Below are 20,672 nucleotides of genomic sequence, written 5' to 3'. Positions count from 1 at the left end.
ATACAGGCAAAGCTCAGCATTTGACCTCCGGTCAGAATGCATTTTTTTTCCTTCACATTGCCTAGATGAAGAGTGTATATCAAAAATGTTTTCCACTTTAAATTTACATAGCTTTTTTCCTCTCTTTTCCACTCTCTCCTTTTTTCTTTTTCTTTTTTTTTTCTTTTTCTTTCTGAAAGGGGTCTGAAAGACCAGCTTGTCTAAAGCTGGGTTTCTGTTCAGCCCAGTCATCTGACCCCCAGACAAAAGTCACAAAGCTAACTTCCAACTTTGCCAGCTGTAGTTCTTCCAACTTGCCAGTACTTTTACATCAAGGATGAGGACAGGTCAAATCACCCTGTTGACACAAAGATATGCTTTGGTAGCAAAGACACACATAGGACATGGATGGGCTGGACACACATAGGTGACCTTGCCTGTCTCTTTCACAAGCTTAAGTATTACATCAGTTCTTATTGGAAACTCTCCCTAGCCAGGCTCTTTGTAAAAAAATGATGGTTTAGCCTAGTTTAGTTTAGATGGTTATATAGTTATGTGTATATAGGAACTGCTCAACTGACTTAGCAATAACATATTTAGAGCTACCTTCTTGCACAACGAAGAAAAGTGATAGCTTCAAACATGTTAGTCTGAAAAGCCTCAACAGAACTGTCCAAATATTTTTAGCATTTATTTTATTGTCATTCCAATATAATGCATAAAAAAGTTGGAGATAAGATAGATAGTTTTCTCATTCTGATTCTGGATAAAGACAAAGCAAGAAGTTCCTCCACCAGGAGCTCACAGTGTCTGGAGATAAAACAGGAGTAGTATTGAGGAAAGGAAATATTGTTACACACTTTTTGAAACAAAAAAATCTTAGGCAAACAAACAAGAATGATTTGCTCAATACTACCACAGATTGTGTTATTTTGAGGAACTGAATCCAGTTCTCCTGTCCTAGCAACCAGAGTATCCTTCTACTTCATTATTCTCTTTGCAGTAACATTCAACATAGTGTATGGCAAGGTATAAATATACAGCATAACAAATCAACACGGATCAGCTGATGGTTTATGCATACACACAGTTCATCTATGTCTTCCATAACGTGGGTGAAAAAAGATATCCACAAATGTTATTCATAGATTTTTGCAAGAGTAAAAATCTATGCTATCATCAGCACTTAAGCACAAAGATTGATTGGTTCTCTAAAGTTGTGCACTATAGTAGAAGTGACATGTATAACTTAAACCCACAGGTCAGTTGGTTCTCCTTCTGCAGCCTTAATGCTATATCTACGCTTAATATCTATGCTATATCTGTGCTATCTTAATATCTATGCTATATATCTATGCTACTGCTATATCAGTAATTGGAGAAATGTGGTCTTTAAGGTCATGATAAAAGGTCAATAGAACCATACTAAATAACAATTTCAAATGAAACTGATGGCAAGGTTACAAAGGTTACATCCTTAGCTCTTCTGAGTGCTAAGAGGAAGAGGGCACAAGCAGCTTTATTACTGCAATGGTAGAAGACATCTCCTCTATGTATCTCCTCTAGTAGGACAGACTATGTGAAAAGCTGACATACTGCACCTCTACCTGACCTTCAGTTTTCTGCTTTTTAATAAAGTTAAAAGAATGTGAAGAGCAAGAGAATCTCTTCTGTACCAAGGAATTTCAAGGCACAACTTTCAGAGGTCTGAAATTTCCTCCAGGTATAATAGAACAACTAGTAGTCTGTCAAAATGCTGCACAAGGAATACAGACTTATGATTAGCTTGCCATTCTCTGTGTAATGTTTTTTCCCCTTCTTTTAAAAATTCTATACCGCTGTTTCTATTGATCAAGTTATTTCATGTTTGACACATTAAAATATTCTGAAACATTAAATTATTTCAATATTTACCGTGGTTGGTTGCCAGAGAAACAAGTCAGAAGCTAACACAGGCTCCTTTCTTGTATTTTGTCTTATTGTAGAATGATAGGACTGATTTTGCCTCATTCATTGTACAATTATTTAAAAAGTCCACCTCTGAAATGAAAAGGCAAATAATGGCAAATGCCAAACTGTTTCCATGTATCTGAAAGACAAAATTCTACATGCTTGTCTTGCTACTCAGTTGGGTGTTTTAAAAATAGGATATTTAAAAATGAAAGCTCAAAATATTAGAAAAAGGCAAAAATGGCAGCTGTTTTATAGAAGTTTTGCTTCTTTTAGTAGAATTCTGTGTGTAAATGTTGCTTAAATATATTGAAATAGCTTTTTGTTAAAATGTGTGAAACCAAAAATTTATGTCTATTTTTTTTCAATTTTTAACTCAAGCCCCCAAAAGGCGAAGTTTTTCAGTTTCTCATCATTCACAAGCTCTGTTTCTTCAGCTTTGCTTTCCTTCTACCCTAGATATTTAAGGAGAAAAATTGCTAGCATTGTAGGTTTCTCTTTCTTTCATTGAATTGATATGGGAGGAAATGGAATAATCTCCCAGCTCATCGTAAGATAGCATACTGATGAGAATAGTAGAAATACCTACCCAGAGTTCAGAGGTTAGGGTTGGGCCCTCTAGCAAAACATGCAAGGAAAGATCTAACAAAGAAATATTTTTTTATTGCCCAGCTTTCTGAAATGTGTTACTCTTTCAGTAAATAGCCCTTTAGATTTGCTGAGAGGAACAGATATTTGGGAAGGAGGACGAGGTGCTCAGTTTCACTATCAGCTCCTTCCAGCCAAGGCTGCAGTTCAGCTAGCTTTCGCTTTCAGCATGCAGAAGTGGTGTCAATCAATACTTAAATACGAACATGAATAGAGCCTTTGTGAAAATTTCTGTTGTGCTTTTGAAAGCACACAAGCTAGAACAAAAAATCTTCTGACAGTGTGTGGAAAAACAAAACTGAAATGCTTGAACAACCTTTCTTAGTCAGAAAGCTAGCCATATAAACTCTTTAATATTGAATGTTCTTTGCCACTTGGATGAAAGCTTGTGTTCTGAGATCTGACTGTCAGGGAAGCCCAACAGCAGCTATGTGCATTTCGAGAAGTGTTCCTTAGTTGTGCAAATTGATTGGCTGCGTTTTTATTCACATTCATGAAGCATTTTGCAGAGGTCATTGTATTTGCCTTGAGTAGGTTTCCTCATTAAAGACATTAGCAAGACACTGAGCAGTTTACAGATCTTCACTCAGATCTGACATATTACAAACTCTGCTGAATAAATCTCCAAGTGAGCTATTCCCTTATCTGGAAGAATCAATATTGGATTTTATGTCTTTCTTTTATTTTTTATTTTTATTTTTTTTTATTGCTGATTGCACTGGTGTCTCAGACATGGCTTTACTGTTTGGCAACACCAGCAGAAAGGAGCAAGTAAGTCAGGCTTAGATAAAGTCTTTTTCTGTATAATGCCACAATTCCATTAAGTCAGGTAAGAATATATCTGACTTTAAATACACAGATATTTAGAACAATTCACAAGTTTAAAGAGAGACACATGAATTACTGAACTCTTGGCCATATCACGCCAGTCTGAGACATTCTGCTTTTTCTCCACGAGCCACTGAAACTAATGAGACCGTTAGTCCTCCAGTAAGGTATTACTAAATGTGAAATTCAGGTAGCAGTGACAGAGGGAAAGAAAGAGAAGGGATTTTTTACACATCTGGATTTAGATACTGTTTAAGGCAGTATAAAACAAAAGAGCTTCACGCACTCAGAGAAAATACTTGTACATGTGTAAGAAGATAATCATATGTATAGAATTGTCACCATGACATGTATTTCTGAAAGCAYTGCAGATGGCAACTAACTAAAGAGTGCAGAGAAGTGGAGCAGTCATTCTGAGTTACACAATTACACTTGCAAACTTGAATATTCAAATTTGTTTCGATGAATGGGTATGACAAAAGCTGCCAATTTTTGTGCTGCTTTTACTGTAATTTGTCTTGGATTTTTCAGTTCCATCAGAGATGGTAGAGAATTTCTAGCACCTCATCTAATGTCTAGCACGCTCATGAGCAACACAACTGTTGTCAGGTTACTCAGAGATGGCTGGGAGCCATCATAAAAATTAAACTTATGACCTTGTGTTCTAGGCCCTGTGATGTGGGAAACTTAGTGGGTTTTATAGGATAAACTACTTCGTATCTGTATGCAACAGTTGCTCTTTTTTATTTTTTTGTTAAATCATCTGGCATCTTTTCTCACACCAGTTAATCCTATTTGGAAGGTTTATTCTAGAATTTCTTTCTTTCCCCCCCCCCCCCGCAGAAGTAATTTTCAACAGTTACTTAAAGTCAGATTAACTGTTCCCCTTCAGACAATTATCCAGCTACTATGCCATTCTGCTTAGAATTACAGCTGAATTAACCACCGTGTCTTTTACCTGTAGGTCCTCTAAGGTCATTTTAGCTGACTGTAACCTTCCACTTAAATTTTAAAATTCAACTAGCTCCAGTAAAATTCCAGCTTACACACATCAGCAACATTCTCTTTGTAGCAGTCATGTTGTCTACTTTCAGGTGCACTTGCCATGAAGGGCTGCAATTCTTTGGTCACTAGGAAAAAAGAAATACAGTCTCTAAATGCCAAGATCTGGTAGCACTACAAATGCAGGAGAAAGGACGCTCTCTGGGCAAGCATCAGTGATACTTCTTCTGGAAGAAAGAAAAAGGTATCTGCCAATATATAAGATTTTTGCACACAGAACCTCAAAATATTTGAAAAAGGATGCTAAGAGAACACATCTATGTAGCCTCAGATCCCAAGGAGAGATCTCTATCTCAACAGAAAGAGATTCTCCCAGGTAGTCAAGTTTTTTTTCAGCATGCCAATTTTAATTTAAAAATATGATTTGAAAATTTAAGCTACAAATATGAATCTTAAGATGGAGACAACTAGCCTGAAGCTTCTGCTGAGGGGAACACTGCTAGTCAGAATACAGGCTGGGAAAAAACTTCTTAAAATTAGGAGGTATAAGCATAAGAACATGGGTATGTTCTTAATTTAAAGCAGATGTAAAAGCCTACTAAATACAAGATTGCTCAAACAGGAGGAAACGCATGTAAACATTTGAGGCAGAAGTAATTTCTAATTATTGCATGTGCTGAGAATATATGCATGTGGATAGATGAAGGGATATGTTCAGAGACATTCAGGGCCCAAAGAGGAGCCTAAAGCAAAGGCTTTGGACTCAAGTTCTGTGGGCATGTGAGGGATAAAACTGTTTCCTGTTGCTCTTGCCCTTTAGTACCAGGGATCTTTCAAGCAGTCCTCAATAYAGTAAAACTTGAGGCTTGGAATGAAGAGCAGAAAATAGCTGGGTGGATCTTGTTATTTGCCCTGGTGCAATACCCTTGGTGTAGTCATTAAAATGTATCCTGAAGTTCTGAATTTGTGGTCAGTGCCTATGGTAAAATACTATTTGTCCAGACAGTCATCTAGGATGTGCAGTTATTTGTCCATTGAAGTAAATAAAAAATAGTGTCTTATATCATTTCAGCCTCAATCCTGCCTGTGGCTGGAAGCCCTGGCTCTCAGTGCTTCCCTCACATGCTTTGCAATAGCAGAAGGAAAAAAAAATTAGAGAGATGAGATATTTCTGTTCTAAATCAGAGATCATTTTTGTTCTTTTTTTTWAAAAAAAGTTTGTTTCTTTATGGGTTGGTCAACACCTCTCAAAGGTGGTTTCCCACTGAAAATCTAATGGATGGTAACTGAATATCAGGAGCAAAGTTTTAGCTCAAACCAGCCAAGAAGATCATTTGGGCTACATACATATCGGCAAGTAGGGCAGTCCAGTGTGTATCTATAGAGCAAAATAATTGGTGCTGAGCTTCAGATATTTCACAATATATTCATTTCAATGTGTTTTATTTCAGACCAATTCTGGACTGATCTGTGAACTAGAAATCCATTAGCAGTCAGAGCACCTTCAGGGCATTCCAGGGACACATCTTCTGGTTTGGTGTTATCTGCAGGTAAATCAGTTTGTATGCTTCAAGACTCCTCTGCAGTGCGAAACGTAGCATGGTATGTGGGAATGATCAGGAGATTTGCTTCAAAATTGCCCTCCTAATCTCATCTAAAATGTAACATAGACACGCGGTTTGCTGCTCTGTCCTTGACAACACAGGTCATCAGTTGTACATCTTGCAATAAGTCCACAATTTGCATGCGGTCTTGTGAGTTCTTCCCTTGTTAAAAGTCTTACCTGATTAGAGCTAAGCTTGCTTGCAAAAGGATTATTTCTGAGCTGAAGTAAAAAGCATCCGGTGTATAGCATATACCTACAGCAGGGTTTACACTCCTCTGAGGCTTGCCAGAGAACAGCTGTTTCTTATTTTTTAAGTGTAGTGAGAAGGAGACAGATCTGGCAGGAAAACTTAAGAGGTGGAGATGGCTTACGATTTGCACTCCCTTCTTCATGCAAGGTGTTTGCCTCAAAGAACTTGAAAGYGAACTTGAACAAGGTCTCAAGGCAATATAGACACAAATGCAAATGTGATTTTAACAGCTCAAGATTTGGCCAGGAAGTTCTTACCTGGSGAAATTAAGAAGACATGAGCCTTATTACTGAACTTTTAAATGCTTTGAGCATTTATATTTTTGGTGACCAAGGACACTTTATTTTTCAGAAAGGAGTAACTCCACAAATTAGAGGACAATAAGGGATTTAGAGTCATCAGTATGCTTATTTGATGATAATACGTCCTGAAATAAGTCTGGTCTGAAACTACTCTTACACCAATATCACAGCTGGCAAGAGCACTTTCCAGAGTGTAGTTAGAGGTGGCCCTGACAGCCAGTCCGAATTGTCATGTTGCACATTCCATGGTTTAAACAGTAATTTGTTTTGCAATCTCTGCATCACCGATTCTGATGTGTTTGTCCAGAATGTTTAATATTTGAAGAAGTCAATATTTAAAGAGATCTGTGAGAGCAAATAAAACCTTCAGGCAGCTTGAAAGTTAATATGTCACACACACTGATGGTGATACAGAACTAGAACTGTCACTAGGCATGCTGTCAGTGCCTCTATTAAGACAAGAAATTACAGCGCCACAGAGTAAGACCCATGAGAGAGACTATTTAAAACTTCTGACGCAGTTTCTGAGTATCTTAGTAAAGTTCACCGGAGCTTAAAGAAATAACTGCATTTGTTAATCTCATTCAAGACAAGCAGGGGAACAAAATAGTGCGAGTAGTACAAAACAGGGTATATAGGGTTTGCCAGCGTGGAGAAATGAATGTCCCATCTGCTCTGCCTCCTTCTCCGAGTCAGTGTGGGAAAAATAGGCATTTATATTGAAGGCCTGTAGATACACTACTGCTCTCAGTAATGGCTATAAAAGTTGCCACAAGATCTTCCTGCAGCATCCCTGTTTTGAAGTAGCAGTCGTGTTTGGCATTTTTTAAGTAATGTTGGAATAATCAGGGCAGCAAATACGTAGGTTGTGCTGACTATAGGGAAATACAARGGCGGATGGCAACAAAAGCTGGTACTACAAGTGCAGAAATCAGCACAGATATATAACAGAATAAACAGAGGAAGAAAAAGTCAGTGGAATCCTTTTGTGTGCAGATGACTTAAGGTTAGCAGGTTTTGCCTTTGCTAACCATGCAGATTCTGGGCAGCTGCTCCTCCTAGCTCACTCCCTCTATCTGACAGGCCTTTCCACAGAAAAGGTCTGCGGCAGTGATGCTGTCAACTACAACCTTATTCTTCTTCCACACACTGTTCTGAGTGAAAGGAAGCCTTTAACAGTGGGCAGATAAAAGATATCTGAGTAAATACCACAACTATCAGAATTTCAAAGGTTTTTTTCTCCTACTAACTTTTACTTTTAAAAACAAGTAGAGAGAGGACTTCTGATTTTCTATGATACATCAAACAYATGTATATAATATTTTCATCAGACTTTACGTCACCTCCCTCCTGCAAGCACAGAGAGAATTATCTCACTGTATTGGAAAAGCACTCCTTGAACCTAAAATTGCTGAAGTCAAAGCATCAGCTTAAGCACCACGGCACAGTGTATCTGTTATGCAAACACCAAAGATCCTTAATGTTTTACTTTTTCTAAATAAAAATTTTCTAAATAAATACCATTGTTTCCAAATACTGCAAGTAGTTTTGATATTCTGAGGGAGGGGAAGATTTTTAAAAAATCCTGCCTATTAACAAGAAAGTTCAGTGTTTCAAGTTAGAAGGATCTTTCACTAAAATTCCTAAAAATCAAAGCTGATAATGTCTTTCCTTTCTTGTCAATAATTTTTATGTAAAGGGAGGAGGAAATACAGTTTAACACTTCCAAATACCACCTTTAAGAAATAGGAGGATCTGGTTTGGGCYCTAACTTGAACCTTGCAAGTTAGATTGTCCACAGTCTCTGTAAGATACAAAGAGTTGCTTGTAAGTTGAAAAGAGAAACCGAATGAGATTTATAAAATCTTCTGAATACTCAAGTCTCTACACTTTCGCTCTCTCCCAAATCCAGTTAAAGTTCCTTGCCATTCTAAACATACATATGTGTATTGAAGCACCTGTCAAAACATTATTTGGTTTTCTTTGAGTGTCACATTTTTAAGAAAGCTGAAAGCTTCCTGMCACAACCTGTCTTACCATCTTTCCACAGTCTCAACTTTTTGTTATGCTTTCCTCCTATGCTCTTAGTTTATGCTCTATTGTTCTTGTTGACACTTTTCCCACATTTGATGCCCTTTTAAACCAAGGCTCTGTTCTCTGGGATAACCAAGAACTCCAATCATGAAAAACTTAGCATGACATTATTGCTTTGTGAATGGTCAAGTGGCTGACAGAAGCAACCAATATAACAGAGCAGATGCCTTCTTGCACCAAGGCAAAGATAACTAATGTATCAAGAAAATAACAGCAGCCTTTAGGGAAACATTTAATCTCTGTTCTCCCGTGCAAATCTCAACAGCTCAGTAAAAGGAACACATACTACAATTAATGATTTACATATTTATAACCCAATCCTCTTGACCTTTGTTAGCCAAAACACCTGAGTAAACCAATCTGTATGCTCAAATTTCTTGTAACACCTGGGAATGTGACATAGGCTTTTTAAAAATTCGGTAGGGAAGTAGTTGTTTTGTTTTTCAAGGTAACACAATGGAGAAAAATAGAAATAATAAGAGAATTTAACACGAAAATAGCAAGTGGTAAATGGTACCTCCAAAATACAAAAAGCTACTTTGCTTGTGTGGTTGCACACTTCAGTTTTGCAATGATAAGAAGTTGTTTGTTCGTTCTCATCCATGCAACCATCTCCTGTTTTCCTCATTTTGCTTCCCAGCAAAGAGCTGACTGGATGAAAAAGGTTGATCAGTAATTCTGAGGATTATAGCTGCACTGATCACTGCACTGATTGCAAGTTAATGGTCATTAAAATTTCATATTATCTTTGCAGGAGTTCTTTGGACAGAACACAGTCTGACTATTTCCAATTCTTAAAATAGCAAGCACATTCTAAAGGACTGTTCAAAAAATCTAACTACACTTTTTGATGACTACCTCTTTTGGATTTATCCATCTACTGAAATGAAAGAAATCTGAAAGCCAGTGTTAATCTACTGGGGACCTCTAGCACCCCTGAATATGGGCAGGATTTCTTTTTTGCATATTTCTCACTGAAGCTCCTTCAACCTGCAGCTAGTGTTTGGTCTTGAACTAAGATAGTCAGTGATGCTTGTAAATTTTACAGTTGCATGTAGTATAATGATTATTTAGAAGCATATTTGTGTCACTGTAGCAATGGAAGGTCATATGAACATGGCAAAAAGAAAAGTCATTAAGAAGAAGAAAAATACCTCTGCCTCTCAGGAACTAAAATCTCCACTAGAGCCAATGAAGAAATTTCAGCCTACTCTTAGCATACTGTTTTAGAGACTAAAAGTAAACCAGAATCCATGACCACTGTGGATTTCTTTAGCCCTACCTACAATCTCTAGATGTTGTCATATCAAAGCTTTTAACTGAGTAAACCCATCTATGCTTCTGCATTTGAGTCAATACGCCTGATTATGCACACCCTCCTGATAAAACTAAAGTATATAATAAAATGTTTGATCAGCATAAATGCATGCTTTGGGTGCTAGAGCACAGTGTTTGCCTGGAAACAAATTGGAGAATTTTAACAGGGAAAAATGACTGCTGCACCAGCAATCACCAGCAATTTGGAAGGCTGTTTTTGTGTGGATGTGTTAGGTACACAGGAAGTGCTGCAGGGTGATGCCTGTCTGACGACATATGATTTGCAGAGGCGATCTGAAAAAATAATTGCTAGAGAGGTTTTGGATGGATATAGAAGACTGATTGTTATTCTACCCTGAAAAGTCTAAGATATATAACTTTAGACTTGGGAGCTTGTTCAACAATTACTGGGAGAAAAAAGGATATCCTCTTGAGTTCCTAGGTAGGATGCAATCTTAATAAATCTCCTGTAAAAGCTTTATTTTCATTCTGATAACTTGTTATTGAAGATAAATAACAATTAGTAAAAAGCCACTGTAACCAGAATTTTAAATAACCTATCAAAGACTTTTTTTTTCCCTCTTCATAAATCAATTTTTACTCTTCTCAGTTGCGGCATCACTGTTTCTTTTGTTCTTCACGCTCTGGATCCACAACATAAAGAGGATCTAAATTCCTGAAGCGAAACAAAATTGAAGCTTCTCTATATGCAACAAAAAGTATAAACAAAATACAAAGAGGAAACCTAGTGTTCTTCACTTACAGATTACTTCAGGAAAAGTGAATGACATAAATCTCGTATCAGATAAAGCTGATTCCATTGCATTTAACTTGGCTGATACACTTAATCCATTATATGAATAGATCTCCATGAGGAGGGAATGGTATCAGGAGAATGGCATTAGAGAGTAAATAAAAGTAGTAGTTCTTTGACTGATTGTAGTGCCTCAATACACATTTATAAATCAGCTTTCTGTTAAAATCAGGAGAGAAGAAAGGAAAAAAAAACTCTTTTATTTCATGTATGTATTATTTCACATATTTCCATAAGTAGAAAGTTAGCAGTCTAATCTAAAACACTCCAAAGACGTTTTCTTTGACCTTAATTGACTGGCAAAGGCACAGCTATAGTACAGGTGACCCTTTGTTTGTCAAGCAGATAAAATCCAAGTTTGAGTTAAAGCTCTTAACTAACCTGAGTTTCAGTGCTGTGCTTCAATCTCTCTGAAATGCTGTAAGTACTGTTACTGCAGTGAATGACTGAAGTCATTATTTCCCAGTTACCTGCTGCCTAATTAGGGAGAAAACATGGCCTAAGAATATCAATGGGCGTTTTGCCACTGACATTCTTTGCAGTCTGAATTTCACCCACAGCCTTCTGAATTATTTTCTGAATTTCTGAAAAAAATATTTTTTCCTTTTCACTGAGTTTTTCAAAATGTAAGACATTAGCCTTCATCTTCCATTCCAGTGCTATTGCTTTTCCTGAATTGAACATCTCCGTTGATTTACCCGAATGAGACTTAAAAAGGAAGTAAACAAAGTTTAAGTTCTGAAAAAAAAAACTTTTTATGTCTTTGCTATGTATGAAAGAGTAAGTGCAAAATACATGTCAAAAGGACAGAAGAGCATCATTTCAGGAAAGAGAACAACTAAAACTCAGAGGCCCTACACTTGACACATTGGAAGGGTAGCTGAATGATCTAGCCAAGCTGTTGGAGAATTTCGGGAAGGTAAATGTTAACCTAACATATTCAGCTATAGCTTCCTTCGAAATGAATCTCTTCAAAGGGGAAAAATTTAACAAGTTTGCTTAAGTGAATGAGTCTAGGAACAAATGAACTTCTCTGTTTTTTCATTAAAGCAAATACACACCCTGTTTTCTAGCTGTTTTCTAGAAATCACTAGTGATTTCTGTTGTACAGAAAGATACTGGTTCTTTCCCTCTCTTTGTTTTTGTGGGGGTAGGGGTGGGATATTATCTTAGCATTAAAAGTACACATAATAGTGTGTTTAGCATCAATTCAGAGAGACGTTCTTTAGGAACAACAGCATGTAACATCACTGCTCACAACTGCTTAATTTTATAACAAATAAGCAATGTAGGTCCCACTTTTGTCCAAACTCAGTTTCTGATTACATCTATTTCCCAAGAGAAATCATTTGTTACTATTTCCACTTTGCAAAGCAAATACAAACCTGCTCCATTTTGCATTCCCTTTGCAGAGGTGTAAATCACTTAGCAATTACACAACATACAATGTGTTCCATTATATAACTTAATATGTTTCCTATTTTAATCAGTGGGGTAAATAACTAATTGCATAAATACACAACTTAAAAACATACCCATATGGAAAAAACACAGAGAACATCTTTATTTTCATGACTTCCCTAACCTCAGATAGACCTCATGTTCAGTGACATAATTTTTGCCTGCAGTGACACTTTATCTAGTTAACTGGTTCACTTTTTTTACTCTCTAAGAAATTTCCTGAGTTGTAAAAGTTTGTAAAATTCTGCTTTAGAAATTATTGAGGACAGAATTTGGTGCCCCAAGACAGGTAACCTGTAGGCAGGAGTACAGACAATCAGGCAGCTGCATTAGAAGTATTACATATTGATCTGTGGTAAACTTTGGATACCTCCAAATTCAAGCATGTGATCCTTTTGGACTTGGAAGAACTGAACTCACAGTGAAATGATTAGTTATTTCTAGAGAGCAAAATTGAATATATATTTTTTTCTACTTGTATTCCTTTGTGTTCTTGGACAGATTAGTCAGGACTGAAGAGCTACATCTCTGTGTAACATTGATGAAATAGAAAAGTCTCGTTGAAGACAGCCATGCTGGATTCCTCTTCTCCTCAATTTATGGCTAACATTCCAAATAGACAAAGACAGGGAAGACAAAATCCTTTATTTGACACACACAGAAAGCTAAGAATAACCAACAGTAAGTGATAATCTCCAGAGAAGTTATATATAGGTTTTAAAACAGAAAACAATGTATAGACAGGAAAAAAATCTAATTATTTTGTAAAGGTTCTCTCTTCCATTTGTAAACTTGCTCTCATGAAAAGTATTATTCATAGCCTCAATTTTATTTTTTTCATTTGTCCATGCACAAAGTTGCTACACAAATGCAAACCAATGACATGGTCACTGTTCTCGGAAGAAAGAAGAGTATGTTTTTTCTCATGTTCTACCACTTTTTGCAACCTCTAGAATATTAAAAATGTACAGATGTAACACAGATGTAAAGAGCATATTGTATATCAGGAAGTGAAAGAAGCTGCCTAATCTCTTCATCATCAGAACAACCCATATCAGCATCCAGACCTTCAGGCTGTGACAATGATACTTTCTACCATTTTTGCAAATGCACCCCTTTAGTCTAAACAGCAAAGTCCTCACTAGCTTGTAACAACAACATAGAGACATAGGGCAGGAATAGGTACAGAACTGAATTTCCTCTTGAGCTCTCTTACTCCTCTTGCTGTGCCTCATGTGTCGGAACTTTTCTGTTGTTGAACAGAGATTACTAGAAATAAATTCTTCTGAAGCAGACAGGCTTTTGTTTAGTTTTGACACCAGGCTCCCAGCCCAGTCTTGAGCAATCGGCACTGAGAAAGCTCTGTGCTTCTGTGGTCTACTTCTTTTTCAGAGACTTCTTATGTGAGCCAGTTTGTAGTAAAGAGAACTATTTTCTGAAAGAACATGTTCCCAGCTGAGAATCTACATTATCAGTCTAGCATAGTCTCTGAGACTTCTGTCAGATTAGGCTTTAGATTTAGACGCACTGGAGATCATTCTTAGGCTGGGCACATATATGCGTATTTCTTGATGTGCACTAGTTTTATAGCAAATCAGAGACACTGTTTTCTTGTACTGCTTTCCTACTCATCCTTACTCTCTTTTTACACAAATGGGTGAAAAAAAGGGTGTGCATATATACACATGCTGCAGAAATCATTTTCATCCTATTTTGTCTTGTCTCTTCTTTCTCAAATAGGAAGACATGTGATTCTATGGCTTATCTTCTGTCACAACCATGACTTAACCATAGGAAATCCAATATTGTTCTATGCTCTTAACTAATCAGCATGCTGCCCATCGATTTGTAGACATGCAGGAGTCCAAATAATTTGGTGGTTTTCCACTTCCCCTCTTTTTCACTTCCAGAAGACTATGTCTTTGTACATGTCTACAAACTGAGACACTTACTAGGATTAAGATTTCTGGCATGCTCACATCACTCTAATATGTTTGAGAGGTATTTCGTGTAACTATTGAAGTGCATTCCTTTCCTATTTTCTTAGTGACAATAGTAGATAATCCCTCTTACCTATTACTTAAAGTTGTCATCACCTAGCACCTAAGTTCTGAGTATTTTTAACTAGTCCTCACTTGTTACATATTTTTGTTGCATGCTTTGGTGAATCATATGAATACTGTTTAAGTGTGACTTTTACTATAAAATACACTTTAGAGACCTTTCACTTCATTTGCAGTTAAAAACAGAAGAATGAGCGCTACTAAACAATCATGTGTTTCTTCCTCTAAYTGTATGGCGTAAGTTCCAAAATGCAATTTCATGGATTTGTATCCCATTCTGCAGAATGGCTAGGCATTTTACAGCTATGAACTCCTAGGTGGTGACTTTTCTTAGTTTCAATTCCACTGAAGCTGCTTGCTTTTCCTCTTAATCTTGTTTTTCCCCATTATTATTCCACTTGAAGCTATACATTCTGTTCTCTCCTCTTGACACTGCTACATGTATTTTTCTYAGCTCTATTTAATGGCTAATCTTTGTCTAGATTTCATCTGCTATAATTTGCCACATGCATGAGGCTTGGACCTCTATTTTTAAGCACTTTGATAATTTATTGCTTTTCCTGAAGTTTGTATATTCTTAAAGAATACCTGAATGTACCAGTCAAATATCTTAAAAGCAACAAAACATACAAAATAAATGAGAAAAGTCATAAAACAAAAAGCCAGCTGATTCACAGCATAGCTGATTATTTTGTTTCACAGTACACTAAAAACTCYGTTGCTGTATGTTAGATTAAATGTGAAAGCTCCCCTTTGGCTTAGAATACTTAGGATACTAATGTTTACCTAGAATCTCTTTTAAATTCAATACCCACTTCTCTATTACCTAAAAYGAAGACAGATGTTTTTTGAATCAACAGACTACACTTGGGGGTGAGATAGTATACCATACAGTTATCTTTATCATTTACATGAAATTCTGTGATGCTTCCATCAGGAAATGTAATGGTAGCATATTTATTAGCGTGCTGGTCTTGTTGAAGGCTTTGTTTGTTACCGCTCCCTAAAAGCAATAATCACAACACAACAGAAAGTAACAGACCAACATCTATTTTTGTACAAAGGTGTTATTGGTCTTTTAAAACCTGTCTATTACTTATGTAGCCACAATACTGCTTAAACAATTTAATCAAAACAAATTTTCTGGAGAGAATGACATCTTTTATTAGACTAACTATATGTAGTTTAAATGAGTAGGCTATTTTTTGAGAGTTTTAYACCATGTCCTAAGTACTTTCTTTAAATCTCAGCAGATAAACCTGCATGTATTAAAGAACATATCTCTCTTCCATTAGGACAGCATAATGGCATTACCAAAACTAGGCCCTGTCTAGGGGAAAAAACAGAACAAAATAAAACAAAATGCAAGCCATTGAGAAGGGTATTGTGGAAAGCATGCCTAAGCTACAGATTCTTTACATGACATCTGGCTAGTGCATCCTTTGCTCTTCCTATTTACTTCAGTGCAGCMACGTTTTCATTCTCTGTTTTCCTCTAAGTTTATTCAGTCTCCACACTGGTCYCTCCCCTTCACACAGTCAATTAAAGTCCAAACTCAGCTACAGTGGGGCTGCCCTTCTCACACCTCAAGCCTTCCAATCCTGAAGAAACTGAATTAATGGGAACAGTCCCTACCACCTCATCCTAGCACTTCATACTGTGAAAAAGGTACCTGTCCCCTGGAGAGGACTGAGAGTTCTGAATGTGATTCAGATACAAATACTTTTTTAATACCTAGAACAAGCCACTTTTGTCCTGGATGTTAGCGCACTCTTTTCTACATTTCTTATCGAATAACKTTTGCTGCTCCCTGCTCAGGATGCTGATGTTTGTGAATCTTGCTCTTGGAGATTCCTACAAGCCATATAGGGAGTCCTGGTAYCTGAAGTGGCATCCGGATTTCACTAGTAACTGGAAGCCTGACCAATGTGTAAGTCACAGGCATTAGGCACTGGCACTGTAGATTTCTTAGCTCTGTGCCTACAGATGTAATTTCTGAGATCTATGCCTATGTTTTGTATGACCAAGACTGTCACTGTGTTTTAAGTTTRAAATATCCATTCAGCACTCAATTAAAAGAGACAATTTGAGACTGAGGAAAGCTGAAGCACAGGATGTACGTTCAGCAAAAAATGACCACTGAAAAGTTTTGTGAACAATAGCTCCCTCTTGTGTATTAAAGAAACAATAGAAAGCAGCTAAAGAAAAGGCATCTCGTTTGCATAGGTCTGAACACGTGAACATGCAAATTTAGCAAATTTGGAAAGAAATTAGTGCATTGAACCCTGCAATTTAGTTAGTGGAGACAACACAAGACTGAGCTCATGATGGCAGCTTGCTGAGTTCACAACTTAGCTCTGCTCCGGGCATATTTGAACATTTRTAGTGGCAAGGTGAAAGCGTATTTATGTAATGTAAAAATGTTTTGCAACATTTCCAACCATGTGTATCTCCCTTATTTGTCTTAAAGAGAAAAGAACACGGAAAAATGCCATTAAAAAAAATCTAACCCATTTGATTTTTTTACTTACAAATATATTCTAAAATATAAATGTTGCAAATCAAAATACTATGTTTTCATGAGTACAGACCCACAAGCTCCTGTTGTCAATAATAAAGACTTGTGATGCTGCAACAGTGCACATGGTATGTTTGAGCAGGTAACAAAGATCACAATTTTTCCAATAATCTCTTTGCTTCTGATTCTTTAATGGCCTATTCCTTGTACTGCCAGAGCTCTGTACCTCTTCCTCTGTGAGACGGTACATACGGAAATACAGTAAATTATTAATTTTGTGTTTAGCTAAATCTGTTTTTATCAAAAATATTTATTTAAATTTGGTTTCATTTCCCTTGGATATTTGGTGGTTATTTTATTCAACTGTTATGAGCATAGACAGTAATGCACCGACTTTTTAGACCTAAACTCATGTTTGCTGCAGTTTTGAAAGCATGAGAGCAGAGGTTAAAAAATGCACTGAACCTTAAAAGAAAGGATAAACGCAAGTGGTTTAAGGTCTGGTGATTTTTTCCTCCACAGCATGACTTAGCAGAAATCACACAGAGCTGAAATTGTGTRAATACTAAATATACTTGATGGCCCTTTGAGTGTTTTACAGGTGTCAAAGTTGTTCAGGGCCAGTTCTTCAAGCATGAAGGACAGTGAAAATGAAGATGACTTTGTATTATCACCTGAACTGCTTATTTCAGTCATTTTTATCTAACAAAAATTGACCAATGTAATGGCAAATAAATAAGGATTGAAATTAGTTGGATATCAGCTATACGTTGACGTCAAATTGGTCAAAGCCCAAAGTAAAGATTTTTTAAGCTGAAGTATTTAAAATGGTGAAGCTGTACCATGTCAGGTTAAGTTTGAGCAGAACAGCAAGATACAGTACTTTTTAGTAAAACATACTTACGTATGTGGAATGTACTTTAAGTGAGTGTTAAGTGGTGATGGTGAAGTGGATTTTTAACTGTAACATGCAATTAAATTTCTAGAAAGGTATGATGTTCATATTGGCTAAGGAATCTTATGAAAACATCTATCAAAATCTTCAGTAGGGAGAGTTGCATGATGAAGGACTGTAAAGATGAAAACAGTTTTTCTGTTTTGCTATTCAAACAAAAGGAAATGTTATTTCAGTGAAAAGACCTCATTTTTAGCTGCCTGTAATTGTATCCATAACGACAGTCTCTAATAATGGCAAGAGCTTGTCTCTGCTAACTACCTCAGGAGAAAAGGTTTGAAATTTGCCTCAGCTACTATGGAGAGAAGAAGAAATACACACACCTGATTCTCCTCTGCTTCACAGTTCTTCAGTCTTTTTGCTCCAACTCTCACATGTGTTCATGAACAAATGAACTGCTTGTACCATCATGGTTCATTAGCATTCCTGGAGAAAGCATGTTTTAATTAATGCCTGTGCAAGATATGCTTGCTGTTTGACAGAATTATTCACAGACAGAAAGTGGCACTATACATTTAAAAATTGATGCCAAACTAATTTAACAGCRTAATGAATCTTTTTTTTCTAGTCTTTGAGAACTATGTTCTAACTTTCCACATAAAGTAAAAAAAATAAAAAATATATCTATGCACATATGCTTGATGTAGGTGGGAATTCAGAATTCCTCCTGCAAATATTCTGTCATAAGAGAGAAAAAGAGAGWAAAACATTCTGTCAGGAAAGAACTATGCTGAATAGCACATGAAATTCAGTCTCGCTCTAATTAGGCAGACTGTTCAGTAGGAAACAACAATTCTTCATATGACTCTCTCTAAGAGATATTTATTGATCTTCTAKTTAACATTATAATACTCTTTGCACAATAAGTTGAACCATGATAGTGATAGGTAAAATTTGATTACTGCACAAACAGAATAGTTACATATAGAACAATGGATATCAGGAAGAATTTGATAACAGCAACAGTAGCAGCAGCAATCTGGAGAAGACAGCGTTCTTTCTGATTAATTTTTATTATTCCTTGTAAGTCTTATCAATGATTAACTGGCTAACCCAAGGAAAATGCTAATAAAATCAGCAAGTACAAAGGCATACGTAAAGGGAGAAAGGTCAGATCCTTGGTTTTGCAATACATCTATCATCTAGTGATTCTGAGATTGCTGTSATGGGAGCATTTGGGAGACTGACAAACCAAGGCAGTCTCAAATTTTAAAATGACTCTTTACTGGACTGATGTTCATAAGCAATACACACTGCTAATGGTTCGTTCTTAATCATTATCATTCACTATCACACATATACATAACAATCACTCCTTAAAAAAACCCTATCCTAAATAAACTGTCAGCATACAATACAGTGGAGCTGATGCYGTGTATTTAGCACTGATGGCTACGGTGCTTGGTGGACCTTAGCCGCCAGGGTCAGGGTGATCAGGCTTGAGAGCTCATTGCAAGGGAAGCCAGAACCAAAGTGGGTTGTCTTCTTTCTTCCCCATCCTTTTTCAAGCATAGCTGATGAGTTATGCTTCTTTGTCACCTCCCCAAAAGAAAGGAAATGATCTCTTCTGCTCTTGACAACTTAAATTTGGGATCAAGACATGTTCTGGTTTTGCCTACTCTGCAGAATTATTTTGGCTCCACAAGGTATTCTTCTTGTCTGCTCCTTGTTCTGCAGGACTATTTTCATTTTACAATGCATTCTTCCCACCTGCTTTGGTGCTGGGTTCTTTGACGACCAACATCCAAGCATCATTTCTTAGATGAGCTTGATTTTGCCTCTATTTACTACGGTTTTAAGAAAATGGCCTGAAGGGCAATTTGGAAAACCACAGGCTGGTCAGCCTCACTTCAGTTGCTCAGAAAAATCAGGGAGCCAGGTTTCCTGGAACATTTATCTGGCCATATGAAGGAGAAGATGATGATTGGGAACAGTCAGCATGGGCGAATAGGTTTTAGCAAACATGTAGCCATCAATTTAAGTAAGATGGCTGAAGCTGCAAGTATTCTCACCCATTCACCTTGCCTCTGTGTAAGGTAAACTGAAATAAAAACAGTGTATCGAAATGAAAACAGCAAAAATCAGAGGGCTAATCTGCATGCAGATCATGTCTGCTTCAGATGTGGGATGGACACTTGGTAAAATAACAGCATCTGCCACCTCATTTTAATCCATATCTGCAAATCGGTCAAAGCCTTCAACGCTTTGACCAAGTGGTACCACTGTCCCATGAAATCCACATCCCTCAAAGAGGTGCGAGGTTCCTCACGCAGTTGAAGGAAGGGAATTCACAGCCTCCACAAGCTAAGCAGGGAGTCAGCAAGCTCAGGCTAGAGGACAGCAGAGTAGTATCTCATTGGTGATGCCTCTTGTGCCATTAGGCACTTAATCTAGATTAGCCCCCCTTTTTTCAGGAGTAAAACAAAAGAGGTAAGCTCCACTCTGCTTCAGGTTCATTCCCTCACTTTGGAGACTGGAAGTCAGTTTTCCTATTTCCCTACTCTGCTTGATTTACCACAGGAACTAAAAATGAGTATACTGACGGGCATCTTCTTTGATGTTTTCCTCCGAAGCTGTTTTACATTGTAAAAATAACTGAATATTTACTGGACTTAAAGCTGATATTCCTGTAGCCAGTGTGAGTGTTTTAGTCAGGAGAATTTAATTCTGATCTTGCATTTTCTCTCTCTRGAGCAAAGAGTGTTTAATGACATATAAAGTGGAAAAACTCTGAGACTCACSCTGTGTATCCGATAGCTGGGAGACAGTATTTAAGACATCTTGCACCTGCACTACCTCAACTCTCAATCACGCCTCGGGGGAATGGGAGAACAAACCTCCTGCGTCCCGGGAAAAGAGTTTAACCCCCGGTAACCGCGTCGACG

The 20,672-nt window shown here is 37.1% G+C and overlaps 1 long non-coding RNA gene across 2 annotated transcripts; it reads right to left on the bottom strand.

Moving 5' to 3' along the window:
- Window positions 1–704: 704 nt before the first annotated feature.
- On the bottom strand, window positions 705–20,666 carry LOC146595606 (uncharacterized). Of its 2 annotated transcripts, XR_014895906.1 has the most exons (4): window positions 20,529–20,666; window positions 18,111–18,213; window positions 1,894–2,019; window positions 705–789 (listed from the first exon to the last, which is right to left on the bottom strand). It is a non-coding gene; the product is annotated as an uncharacterized LOC146595606 (long non-coding RNA). The 2 variants fall into 2 exon arrangements; XR_014895907.1 differs by lacking the exons at window positions 705–789; window positions 1,894–2,019 and adding an exon at window positions 15,038–15,317.
- Between the last annotated feature and the right edge of the window lie 6 nt (window positions 20,667–20,672).

This window comes from Rhea americana, unplaced genomic scaffold (genome assembly GCF_003343005.1).
Source record: "Rhea americana isolate MKP2758 unplaced genomic scaffold, rheAme1 scaffold_22, whole genome shotgun sequence".
Taxonomy (NCBI): domain Eukaryota; kingdom Metazoa; phylum Chordata; class Aves; order Rheiformes; family Rheidae; genus Rhea; species Rhea americana.
Note: the sequence above shows the minus strand (reverse complement) of the source record. Positions and strands in the feature narration are given on the sequence as shown.